Below are 14,652 nucleotides of genomic sequence, written 5' to 3' on the forward strand. Positions count from 1 at the left end.
ATATGGATAAACCTGGAATATTATGCTCAGTGAAATAAGCCAGGCACAGAAAGACAAATACTGCATGATTCCACTAATACGTGGTATTTAAAATAGTAAAAGTCACAAAATCAAACAGTGGAATGGTAGTTGCCAGGGGCTAGGAGGAATGTAAAATGGGGAGTTACTAACCAACAGGCAGAAAATCTCAGTTGAGTGAGATGAACAACATTGGACACCACTGTGCTGGACATCGTGCCAATAATCAACAATAATACATTGTACACTTAAAAACTGTAAGAGTTTAGATTTTATATTGTGTTCTTACCACAATAAAATAAACAGGAAATTTAGCTACCGAGTCGTCTAGATAAAACTACTCAAAAATTCCCAGCAAGATAAATAAAAAGAAATCCACATTTAGAAATATTGCAGTGAAATGCAGAACTTCAAACACAAAGAGATCTTAAAAGCAGTAATGGAGGGGGGAAAACATCATGATCTAGAATGCAATAAAAAAATATAAAGACTTCAGCAACAACAGATGCAATAGGACAACTAATATCTTCGAAGGAAGGAAAATAATAGTCATCTCTTATTCTATATCCAGCTATACCACATTGAAAAAAAGAAGACAAAATAAAAATTAAAAAAAAAACTCAGATGTATCTATACCAAAAAGTTAATCAAGTTAATCACAAGTACTAAGTACTTAATTATACATGATTTTAATCTCCTTTATACTTTTGTGTTCTCAAAATTTTCTATAATGAGTCAATGTTGCTTTTAATATCTAACATTTAACATTAACAATTAACGTTATGCAAAAAATAACAAACAAATTATGCATATATATATATATATATAAATTTTTTAGGACAGTGGAAAAAATGTCATAGTCATTTTCTCCACTTTAATCAAATGTCATTTTTCCTGGCGCATCATAACTCAGAGTGCATTAAAAATAAGTATTCATACAAAAACTTTTTTATTCTTTTCCAATAAAATGTGTGACCCCAAAATTATAATTAAGACAAAAGTGGGGCAGTCACTTGGAATTCAGGTGTAAGGAATTATTTTATTAACAAGATGGTATTGAACCAACAAATTATAGAACTTTCAGTTTGAGGTGTCCACTTGGATCACCCATTGATGGTTTGTTTTTTCAGCATGGGCCTGGTATGTGAGCAGTCATATGTGTGGCCCAGTGAGCCAAATCCTGCTGGGATTCCATACTCAGTTAACCTTAGTTTGTTTTTGAAATTACTTTCTTTTAATCACCTTCATTTCCAGTTACTATTATTTGTTTACTAACGTCTTGATTATTTTTCATCAACATACCTGGCACTAATTATAAACTGCTGCTGCTAAATCTTGTCTTCCAAAACAATACACCATATACAAAACAATATCTGAAAATAAAGACAGTAAGAAATAATCATACAACAATTACATCTCATAAGCACTTTTGAAATGAAAAACTATCATAGTTAACATATGCACTTCATTTTATATATACATTTTAATTTGGGGTGTTTATCAAAAGGTATTATGAAAAATAACCTAGGCATTTTGTCTTTCAGTGTTTCTTGGGAATATGCTGTAGTTTAGAAAAATCATATCACCTTTTTTCATCCGAATATTACTTTCATATAAATATAAAGCTTTGACCTTATAATTTTCAATGTTTTATTGCAATTTTACAAGCATCTGGGCTCTGGCAGAATCCTGCTGTTTTCTTTGCCAGAGTCCCTGAAATAAAATGACTTTAAAATAACTTTCCTGCCCACACTTTACTTGGTGAACACAGAAGATGACGGCTTTAAAAAATCTCTAATCAATCTCTAAAGCACTCTTGAGAATTTCAAGTTACTATTTGAATTCTTTGCATGCAGAGATTTGTAGAAATTTATGGAAATTTTCATCCTATTGTTTTCCATCAAATGATTCCCAGTTTATTAATTTGCAATCTTTATTCATGTTGGGTAAGTATGAAAAAAAATCTCAGAGGGAGAAGCTTCAAATAAAGCCATCAAGCAGAAACTTATTTCAGCCCAAAGAAACTTCCATTGGATATGCTCCTATTTTTGTTGATATTTCCTTAAAAGTCTCATTTAATGCAACAGTTCCATTTTGCAAATAAAATAAGACATTTCAGCCTGGGGGCTGATTTTAAAACAAATACTCCATTTTGCATGATTGGAGAAAAATGAGATTAACAAAGAAATAGTAACAGATTGTGACAGCATGCTTTCTCCTTACCTCTTCTAGACACAAAATCTGAGGAACAAATGCTTTTGTTCAATCCCAGGGCATTGCATCCAGACTGTTTCAGTGCCTCTTTTTCTCTTTATTGGTTTCTAAAAGGGTCTATCAATAAGGGAAATTTATGTTCTAATCTCTTCTACCCAGAATATCAAATCTTTCCTAAGGTCATGATTTTCTTTTAAGTCACAAAGAAATGTTAGTAGATGCTGGTAAAAAGAGATTAACTGCAGTGGAAAAGGTCAGGTGCTCATCATCTGATTAAAACACTATGTCAATGTAATACAGTAGTCAAGGTACACCTTTCAGATAAATCAGGAGTGGGAAAATAGTGACATATTTTTAATACCCCCTGGTTATGAGCATTCTGGTTTCACATGCTCATAAGAGGCTATATGGGGTAACAGAGTAAGTTGTAAGCATTTTACAAAAACTGTCCTTGACAAGAGTTTGACTATGCATTGTGAGCCAACACATAAAAATAAATATAGTTTATGAAACAGTACCTATCTTTAACATGTACCATTACTGATATTTTCTAAACTATCCTTTTTGTTTGTTTGTTTGAAGCTTTTGATACCATAAGACTGAAGTGTGACTTGCTAACTATGACCTTTGACAAGTTATTTACTGTCTCTACATCTCAGTTTTTTCAGTCCCAGTCCACAAATGAAATGAGATAACATATGTGAAGTTCTTGGTACTATGAGGTCTCAATGTATGTTCATTTATTCCCTCCTGTCCACAATGCTCTCTTTACTTTATCTAGTCTATGCTCATATTACGTTGACCAATAACTAGGGTTTCCAGGTGGGAATTCCCGCCAGTTCTCAGGAATTGTTTTTTCGCTTTCCCATTCCAGAATCCCGAGATATAAACTATTTTCTGTTCTCTATGATGAATTGTTTCCACAAAGTGACGGCTGATACTACCAACCGGGTTCAGGAGCCAATTTTCCCAATTTCCCGACCAACTTTTCTTGGGATTTGGGAATGGGAAAGCGAAAGAATTTCACAAAAACAGGCGGGAATTCCCACCTGGAAACCCTACCAATAACAAAAATTAAATGCATCAAAAAAATTAAAATAAACATACACACAAATATAATAGATGGCTATCATAATGCCTTAATTTATCACACCTCCCTGTATCCATGACTCTTCCTCACCAACATGTGACTTACTTTGACCAATAGAATATAAGCAAACATGACACAAACAGAGGCTTAAAAATTGCTTGTGCATTGCGCTTATCTTCATGCTGCGGAGAACTCTCTCTTGCAACTCTTGGACTGTTGCCACCATGTGAACAAGCCTATACAAGTCTACTGGGGCTTGTCATCCAACCAACAGCAGGAACCAACAGACTAACGTGAGTAAGGCCTCCCTACGTGTAAAGTGCATCAGACTAAAGCTGCAGGAGACAAGCAAAAGCACACCCAGCTAAGCCCAGCCTGAACTGCTGACCCATAGATACATGAGCAAATAAAAGAGCTGTTTTATTTAATCCACTAAGTAAGTTGGCTTTCAGCCACCAGATTTTGGGGTGGTTTATTATGCAGCTCTTTCAACTGTATAATTAATTTCAACATTGTAGTAAGAATTTTAAAATAAGTTTTGTTTTTCTGCTTGAGAAGACAGAGAGTAAGGAAACCCTTAACCATGGGAAATGAGGTTCAAGGACTTTTTCCCGGAAATTCATCTGGTTCAAGTCCTTGATGGCTGAGCTCCTAAACAAAATATGTATTAGGTTGGTGCAAAAGTAATTGCACTTTTTACAATTGTTTTTAACCTTTTAAACCGCAGTTACTTTTGCACCAACCTAATAATACATAAATACTCTCTATTTTCTGGTTGGTGATATCACAGGAGAAGTGAAAGAAGAAATATTATATACCCGGGGTATTCCCAGAAAAATGATGACTGAGCAATTTGGGGTATTTTTCCTGAAGAAAGGAGGCAGACAAAATGAGTTTTGAAAGGAAATGGAGACCTTTTCCCAGTATGAGCAAGAGAAAAACATTAATTTGCCAGCTCAAAAACTTGTCAAGTATATATAGGGAGGTAGATACAATAATTATGTTAATGTAGAAAAATTAAATCATAATAAGCTCACTATCAATTTAAAAAGGGACTTCATCACTGGTCTTCTTGGATACTTTCTAGAAACCTGCTCAAAACAGGCAATTTAAAAAATATGAGTCAGAATAAGCTACTTCATGAGAAATTTGGGTAATGATACACACATACTGGATCCAAGCAAAACTAAAAGTATCTAAAATTAAATAACTACCTATAGCACTACAAGATTTACTATAACTTGATCCAAAGTGTTATTTTTTAATTAGAAGGAAAATGGCTAGGAAACAAAAGTATGTGGGTTTCTTAGTTGGATCCATCTTTTTCTGTACCTTGTAAAGAGAGGGCAACCTGTTATATCAGTGTGTAGATTGAGTTTGCCTAGCAGACATCTCCCTTTTGTGGAGATGGAGACATTAGAATCTGACATGATTAAACGTTCAATTGTTCGACTACTCCCTATATCCAGATTCACCCTCACGCTGGACCCTACTGATAATTTGACATCCAATACTGTATTCCTCAGGGAAACTATTTAAACTGACCCAAAAATCCAGTTTTCCTGACATTTGCAATCTTGTCCTAAGTATATATATCCACATTCCCACACATAGATGAAAAGAAAATTGTATTTACTGGTACAATAGAAAGTTAATATCTCTTAAAAAATGTGATTTCTATAATAGAACCTATTGTCTTTTTCATTTAGATTTAATTTCATGAGGCAATAATTTGCCGTGTTGCAAACATTTATGTGTCCTTTTTTCATAAAATTAAGTAATTTTGGACTTGGGAGAGACATTAGAGGTCAGCAGGTTTAACTAATTGCCCAAAGTGGAAATCTTTTCTATATTCTTTCTGACAGGTGGTTTATCTACTTAGCAGATTGAACACTTCTACAGGTAGAGAACTAACTCAATGCTATACCAACAAAACAGTCACTTTAATTTCAAATGGCTTAAATAGTTAAAAATCTCTTTCTTATAGCAAGCCCACACTGATTCCCTATAACTGTGATCCATTCATCTTTCTCTTTCTGTCCTCTGGCAATACACAGATTAAGTCTACTCCCAATTGTACATGACAGCTCTTCAAGTATTTGAAGATAGTGATAACATCCCCAGGCGAAAACCCAGATGTAACAGTTCCTTAAATCAAACATCAGAAAACCCTGTATAAGGGTGGTCTGGCCTCCCAATGCAAGGAGATGACCAATGAACCTTTCAGCCTATGGACCCAGACGTAGTCAAAATGTGCTAGACATGGTCTGATACTGCAGAGTCCTAGTCATTTCTTTCTTTATAAAGCTACCTATTAAGGCATTAGCTCTTTTAACAGTCCTGACGCACTAGGGATTCCCACTCAGCCTCCAGTCAGCTAAAACTTTAAAAGCTTTACTAAACTAACTTCTTTTGGGAGGACAACCCATATTTTTTTCTGGTAGACTTTTTAATCCAAGTGTAGAATTTAAAATTGTCTCTAATTTTATTCTTGCTACTTTTAACCCATCACTCTAGTCTATGGAGATTCTTTTTAATGCTGATTCCCTTAACTACCTTCCTCAGCTTCTTTATCATTAATCTACTGCTGACAGGCAGACAGGACAGGGGCAGATTCAGAGGCCAGTGGCACACACCATTAGAGACCGCTGGGGTCACCTGGCCATTGCATTTTTTAACATGTGCTTCTTCATGTCATGTTAAAACCATAAGCTTTCTGTTGTTGTTGTTGTTGTTTTCAGCATAAAATAATGAATCACTACAACAAAGGTGTTGGATTTCTGGAAAAAATCATCCTTATTTAATGAGAATGCAATGTACCCTGAGGGTCTGCTAACATTTTGTGTATAAAGATTGATTTTAAAGAGAAAAAAAATGTAATTTGCACACATGATATTACTTAATCACCAAACTAATCCTATAAGGAAGTTATCACCATCTTTACTTTATAGCTGGGAAAACTCAATGTGACTAAAACTGCAGGTTCTCTCGAGTCAGAAAGTCTGCATTTGGATGATGACTTTGCCCGATGTGATATCAACTACATGGCCACTGGCAAACTACACAACCTCTGTCAGTGCTCTCGTCTCCTAGGATTTTCATGAGCATTAAATAAAATGATACATATAAACCACATAACATAGTACCTGGCAAATAGTAAGGTCTTGATAAGTATTATTTATAACTATTACAGCCTAAGACAAGAGATTTAGAAAAGTGGCAGAGGCTGTATCTGAAGCAGTTGTCCAACCCCAAATCAACCACAAATATGTAGAGTCAAGGACACATAGAATGAATTTGATTTCCCCCTAGTGAATACAATTTGTCTTTCTGACCATATCATTTGGCACAATAAAAAAATAAAAATAGGATTTTGAAACTAATAAAAGGAACAGTGCAACTGAAGACCCAGTCCAGTTAGGGATTTTATAGTGACAACGTAAAAACAAAAGGCAGGTTAAGAATGAGGCCACAGGAAAGATGAGTTACAAGGCAGACAAGCAGCAGTTTAAGGCAGGGCATATGTGAGGCAGCAACAAATTCATTTGTTGTCAAGTATTTGAGGGTAAATGCTGAATGGCATTTTGATGTTAATATTTTATACAAATGGTTTCGTTTCTTAATACCCCTCTGAACTTCCTGGGTTTTAGACTGCCCCTTAAGTTTTCATAAGCAAAGACGAGCACTCACAAGGCTAAATTGTTCACGAGCATTACATATTATTTACAGACATCAATATTAGTAATAATATAAATCTCAAAAGAAGACATACAAATGGCCAACAAATATATTTTTTAAAAGTTCAACATCACTAAATCAGGAAAATGCAAATCAAAATCACAATATCACCTCACACCTATAGAATGGCTGCCATCAAAAAGACAATAAATAACAAGTGTTAGCGCAGATATGGATAAAAGGGGACCCTTGTGTACCATTGGTGGGGATGTGAATTGGTACAGCCATCATGGAAAACAGTATGGAGGGTCCTTAAAAAATTAGAAATAGAACTAACATATGATCCAGCAATCCTATGTCTGGTTATATACCCAAAGGAAAGGATATAATTATCTAAGTGTCCATCAAAGGATGAATGGATAAAGAAAATTATATATATATATATATATATATATATATATATATATATATATACACACACACACACATACACTCACACACACACACACACACAGATATCTGTGTACACACACGTATACACACACAATGGAAAATGGAAAATTATCTAATCTTAAATAAAGAAGGAAATTCTGTCATATGTGACAGCACAGACAAACTTTGAGGATATGCTTAATGGAATAAGCCAGGCACAGAGAGACAAACACTGCATGATTTCATTTGTATGTGGAATTTGTAAAGTTGAATTCATAGAAGCACAGAGTAGATAGGCAGTTGCCAGGGTCTGGAGGGTGGGGGAAATGGGGAGATATTGGTCAAAGAGTACAAAGTTTCAGTTATGAAGGTGAATAAGGTCTAGAGATATAATACATGGTAAGTATAGTTAATAATACAGTACTATATACTTGAAATTTGCTATGAGAGTAGAACTTAAACATTCTTAGCACACACACCCACAAAAGGTAACTATGAAAAAGGATGGGCATGTTAATTAGCTTGGTTGTGATAACCATTTCGTAATGTTTACATATATCAAATAACCACATTATATACCTTAAGTATATATAATTTTTGTCACTTATAACTCAGTAAAGCTGGGGAGGGGAAGGATATAAAGATTGAAAACTTAATTGTCTACTTCATGTTTTTTTTTAGTTAAAAAAACTCTATTTCCATGTTGTAGCAAAGTCGAGGATATTATATTAAATACATGATAACTGGAATAAAAGACGACAAAAATGTACATTTGGAACAAGGGAAGGTAAAAGAGAGGGACAGATCATAACTGTTGCTTATTTTAGTTATTAGATTAAAAAGACAAAGGGAAATAAGAACAGAAATTCTAAGGAGCATTCTTCCACTATCAGGTATCAGCCAGTCTAATGTATATTTAATCACTAAGCACTCTTTTAAAATACGTTAAAGAATCAAGAACTCAAAAATAGAGCAATTCCATCACAAAACATACTTTCCGAAGAATAATTCCCAGCTATATATTCTCTCATTTTAAACAAACAATAATATTCTCCTATAAAATGAAGTTTTCTGAGTTAAATCAAATTTTAAAATGTTGAAGTTTACTTAGAGTCTCTAATACTGGGACTTAACTAGCGACATACAATCAGGGCTTCTCCTGACGCTGACATTGATGAGAAAAGATGGTGAAATGTCCCAGATATGTATCAGGTGAAAAAGCAGGTAGAATGACACAGACAGATCTTTCCAGAGCATGACAAAGACAGGAAATCCTTTTTTTTTTTTTTGGTCTCCAGTTGTGGCTTCAAGTCAAATGACTGAAGGCATAGAAAAAGTTACTTTATTCACTTTAATTAAGCCCTTCTTTCTCTTGCCTGACAGCTGGAACGGATCTGTGGAAAAGACTAACTCACATACAGTTAGGGTATTATCTGTAAGAATTCTTGTTTAATATATCTAACCTGACAAAAAAAAATGCAAAACTGTCTTTTCTTTTGGCTTCTTGGGCATCTCAAGCAAACTTCATCACTTTAAAAATACGAAAGTCACTAAAATTTCACATATAAAAATGGGTAATAAACTTGACTTAGGAATAGTCAAAGAAGTTCACCTCTAGCTTTCTTGAAACAGGAGGCATCTAAAGAAGTATCTCAGGAAGAATTATGCCATCTTGGAAACTAATCCCAAACCAAGAAATACAAGGTTGCCTGAGCAGCTTTGAATGCAGCAACAAGAATGTGAGAGTCCTAAAGTACATGCCATTGCAAAGGGCAGCCAGTCTTGTTTCATATTTTCCCATTAAACACATTCCAAAGTAGCAACTGCTTTTTAATGTGTTCAGCAGCACATCTGTGGAGACGAACAAATTAACAACAATAACACCATCACTGAAAGGGCTACATCACTTTGCACTGCATGGACGCTTCCATATCCATTATCTCACGTGCTCCTCAAAACAAGTCTAAAAGCTATTGTTTTTCAATCTATAGATATGGAAATTGAGACTCAAAGACATAAACAACTTGCTTAAGATTCAATTTCTAATAAACAGAGCCAAGACTCAAACCTCCACCATCCTCTTGAAAAACTTACATCTGGTCCATTACAGTCATGGTCTCTCCAAATCCCGTAAACCTGCAAGGGTTGCCCATGCTTCTAACTCTAAGGTCTTGCTTTCTTCATGCCTCTATGTGTGCTTTCCCTTTATTAAGAAGAGCAAGAAATATAGAGAGAAACATGTAGCACTTCCTTACGTATTTATTTATAACAACAATTCTATTTCTCCATGGAGGTAAAATATAAGAAAGCACAGCAAGATCATCCCAAGTCTAGAACAGGAAAATATCTCAGAGCACAAGCCCTATTTCATGCTTATGGTGTCAAAATGGCCGCAGACAGCCATCCTTTTCCACCGCTGCAGTGAGGAGTGCCTGCTGCAGCTGTTTGGTGCGTACAGGGTTTGAATTTTTGCTATGTCCACATGAACACCATCCCTGACCAAGTGAGCTAACGCAACAGAGGAACCGAAATGGAAAACTTATTCCACTCAGCCAAGTCTGCAATTGACACCTTCAGACTGTAGATATCAAGGTATTGATATAAAATAAAAAATACATCAATGTTAGAAAAAAAAGCACTCATCCATCACTTAACTCAGAGTAACAACTTCTGGTTGTAAAGCAGCTGTATATTTTCATCCTATCTGCAAACTCCCTGTCAGAGAGAAATGCTGACAAAAATATGAGTGAGCTGAAAAGTTTTCAAAGGCTTACTGAAGCTAAAGAACAAATAAATAAAATGTCAGAAGTAAACACAGTAGTTCTACAGACACACTCTTCCTAGAAACATCATTCAAAATACATATCAAATTCATGTGTGGTCAGTAGTGTTACTTTTTGATGGGTAATGTAAAGCCATGGTACTACACCACTGAAGCATTTATAAGGTTTTCTTATATGTGTTGCTCATTCATTGGTCTGGTAGCAGTTTAGGCAATTGAGAATTAATTCTTTCAGTTCCCTGTAGTATCATTTAAAAACATCACTTTTTTAGAGTGCTACATAACACACTTTTTGGAAAGAAAACTCAGTAAGTCCATTCAATCAATAAATATTTACTGAGTATTTATCACATCCCAGGTAGTCACTATGCTAGGTGCTATTAATACTGAAGTAAAGAAAACAGACACGGGGCCGACCCGGTGGCTCAGATGGTTAGAGCTCCATGCTCCTAACTCCGAAGGCTGCCAGTTTGATTCCCACATGGGCCAGTGGGCTCTCAACCACAAGGTTGCCAGTTCAATTCCTCGAGTCCCGCAAGGGATGGTGGGCTCCACCCCCACAACTAAGATTGAACCCCCTGCAACTAAGATTGAACACGGCACCTTGAGCTGAGTTGCCAGTTGGTTGGAGTGCATCCTCTCAACCACAAGGTTGCTGGTTTGACTCCCGCAAGGCATGGTGGGCTGTGCCCCTGCAACTAGAAAACGGCAACTGGACCTGGAGCTCAGCTGTGCCCTCCACAGCTAAGACTGAAAGGACAACAAGTTGACTTGGAAAAAAGTCCTGGAAGTACACACTCTTCCCCAATAAAATCCTGTTCCCCTTCCCCCAATAAAAAATCTGAAAAGAAAAAAAAAAGAAAGAAAACAGACACGAGCCCAGCCTGCAGTGGCCCAGCCTGCAGTGGTCAGGAGAGACTAGCAAGCAAACCATCAGGAATCTCAGTGGCTCAACACAATACATGTTTGTTTCTCATCAGGCTGCACGTGCCCTGCAGTCCGCAGGGCCTCTGACCCCTCATGGACGAAGGTTGATGGATGCTCACCACCAAGTAGTTGAATCCTTTGGATCTTTCAGTCTCCTCAGTCACCATGGCAGGGGAACAGACTATGAAGAACCCCACTCTAGGGAAAGGGCATGTGCCAATAGACGGCACTCATCATCACTTCTGGTGAGAGTCATGTGCTCTGCCTAACTGTAAGGGGGCTCAGAAATACGGAAAGAAAATCTTTTCTGTATTCAGGAAGCAGAGAAGAATCAAAGAGGTGGTGAGCACTGGTAACACTGTCCTCATAAAACTCATAATTTGGTGAGACATATTTACAGGTAAAGGGCAACTAAAACACAGCGTGGTAAATGTTATGATGTGGATTGTGCATTGTATTATGGGAATATACAGAAGGAACATTTTACCTAACCTTTAAGTATTTTCCCAGAGGAAGTGATATCTAAGCAGAATATGATTTAGCCAAGGGATAAGTAGTGGAAGGGTGATGGGGTGGGGGAAGTAGAACTTATTTGAAGACCCAGAGGGAAGAAAGCGAATGTTCTATTCTTAGAACTAAGGGAAGTTCACTTTGGATGGAACTTTGTTTTGGGGGGAAAGTAATGAAAGAGCAGAATAATAAGGTAAGCTGGGACCATATTATTTTGAGCCTTCTAAGCCATGGGAAGATTTTGGACTTTATTACAAAGACAGTGAAAATCCACTGAGGAGTTATAAGCAGGGGTATCTGTGTTTTAGAGGTATCACCACAGTGTGAGAACGAATGGGAAGAGGAGCTGTTTCTGTAACACATGGAAGAAATAAGAAGGGGGTAACAATGAGAACAGACCTAAGTAGTTGGATTTGCAAGATATTTAGCATGTAGACTCAATGAGCCTTTGTGATTTACTGCATGAATGAGAGAAGGGAGGGCAAGGAAGAATGAACAATACCTAAGTGTCTGGCATTAGCAACTGGTTAGAAAACAGCACCATTCACCATTCACTGGTATGGAACAGAGGAGGCTAGCAGAACTGGGGGGTCGGGGGGGGGGCTGAGATGAGTTCAATTGTAGATTTATTGAGGTTGAATACTATCGAGATATTCAAATGGATATGTACAGTATTTAGTATGATATGCAGCTCAGAAAACAAAAACGGGGATAAACAAATATGTTCAAATCACCCATGTAAGACACGCAATCAAGCCAGGAAGGTAGGTCTCATACAAAGAGGCTGGAGAGGCTGAGAAAATCAATTAGAACTCTGAGTGATGAGAGCCAAAAGGAAACTACAGAGCAATACCTTGAGAGGAGAGAATAAAGAGAAGACTGTATGGAAATATAAACCAAGGAAATAGAGCACTTCAAGAAGGCAGGAATGATGACAAGTGCCAAGCGCAGGAGTGAGAGGTCAAGTAAAATAAAGGCTGAGAAATATCCACCGGACGGTTTGGCAAGATCACGGGTGATCATGTGGATTTGGGAACATCCAGGATGATGGCAAAAAACAAGAGACAGGTGCTAAAGACTCTTAGTGAGTGAGAGAGAATAATAAGCAAGTTGTTTGATGGAAGAATGGAAGAAGTACAAGTGAATGCCAGACGCCTCCAAGGCTTCTATATAAGGGTGGGGCTGTGATTTTAAATTAATTTTTTAAAGGATGATAAATCTGTGCAGCACACTAACAGACATCGAACACGAGTATTTTGCTCATTAAAGGAAACTGCTTCATTCTGCAAAGTAAAAGGATATTCCTATGGCTCTGTTGTACTTCCTTTGATTAGGGATGCTGTGACTTTACTAGCCGAAAGATTTTATCGTATCTTTTTATATTTCTGCTTGCAATATAATCCTCACTTCCTGCAGTGAAATTCAAATTCATTTCCTACTAAAAGGATATACATATAAATCAATGTGTCACACAAAGCTCGCGAGGAAGTGTTAAGTGATTTTACTAAGAATTATTTGCCCACGTGCAGGCAGCAGTAAAAACTGCCAAGTCTGGAAATAGTTTTAAATACAGGTACTTTTTCATGCCTAACTGAAAGAGCATTACACCATTATTCCTGAATTAAAGTGGTATATGGCACCTAGAATCTGATGACTTTAAGAATTTGCACTCCATTAAAGAGAAAAATAGGAAAATCCTGCGGAGTTTTAGCTCCCCCTACAGTCAGAATAGTATGAGAAATCGCCGGGACTTAGCCTTCCTTTAGTGGGTTCTTCAAGCTGAATACTTACCTTTTTTTTTTTTTTTTTAATAGCAAACACTAAAAGAACAATAGGTTTTAGACAAAAAAAGTCACAAAATTATACAACTGGAAAAACATTTAAGATGTTATCTGCCAACAACTTTTTCCTCAATCACAACAGAACTTTAAACCATCCCTAAAAGACAACTCTCCACCTGCAGAAGAAATTTAACAAATGCTTTTGCCACAATGCTTAATACTATTGAAAAATCCCAGGATGCAAGACATTCTCTTTGGAAATGAGTAAGTTCCACTTGGGTGTCCTACCTACAATTAAGTTAGTCCTTAAGTTTAGAAATAAAGACCAAATTGACAGACAGAAAAGAAATGGCTCACTAAAATTCATCGTTCTATTTATTGTAAGGAAATTATTAGGAATGTCACTGAGGATGTCGTTCTCTACATGTTAGAGGGTCCTCTTTATAAAAACTCACAGGAAAATGTTCTCTCTGGTTTCCATAAAAAATATCAGTAGTGTTTTTCCCAAATATCTACTATCGAATACAATATATGGTCTCTATGCCTAAGATTGTTAATTATTTGCTAATATTCCATGAGACTACTTTAAAATCTCCCCATCATCGATATGGAAGGAGACACCCAAAAAACACATAGAGCAGAAAATAAAATTTGTACAAACAATGGAGGAGAACATAGGAAAAACTCCGATCCAGCATACACAGGGATTGTGTGGCCATTCTAGATGTGTGTGTATATGTGTCTAAGTATGTACTGTGTTTCCCCGAAAATAAGACCTAGCTGGACAGTCAGCTCTAATGCGTCTTTTGGAGCAAAAATTCATATAAGAACAAGTATTATATTATATTATATTGTATTGTATTGTATTATATATATTATAAATTATAGTATAGTATAGCATAGCATAGCATAGTATAGTATAATATAGTATAAGACCCGGTCTTATTTTACTATAAAACCAAAAGACGCATTAGAGCTGATTGTCCAACTAGGTCTTATTTTCAGGGAAACACAGTATATATATTATTTCTTTCTAAACATTTTCATCACTATGTTAAACAGTGGATTAATTATCTACTGCTGGGGAACAAATTATCGCAAATGTAGCAGTTTAAAACAGCAAGCATTTATTATCTCCCAGCTTCTGTGGGTCAGGCATCTGAGCACAGTGTGACTAGGTCCTTTGGTTCACTGTCTCTCACAGGTGACCATCACCGTAT

The 14,652-nt window shown here is 36.3% G+C and overlaps 1 protein-coding gene across 4 annotated transcripts in view; it reads right to left on the bottom strand.

The window, feature by feature from the left end:
• TMEM117 (transmembrane protein 117) overlaps positions 1–14,652 on the bottom strand; it is a 382,792-nt gene that overhangs the window by 287,379 nt on the left and 80,761 nt on the right. The window lies entirely within an intron of this gene.

The sequence above is a fragment of the Rhinolophus sinicus genome, linkage group LG02 (genome assembly GCF_036562045.2).
Source record: "Rhinolophus sinicus isolate RSC01 linkage group LG02, ASM3656204v1, whole genome shotgun sequence".
Taxonomy (NCBI): domain Eukaryota; kingdom Metazoa; phylum Chordata; class Mammalia; order Chiroptera; family Rhinolophidae; genus Rhinolophus; species Rhinolophus sinicus.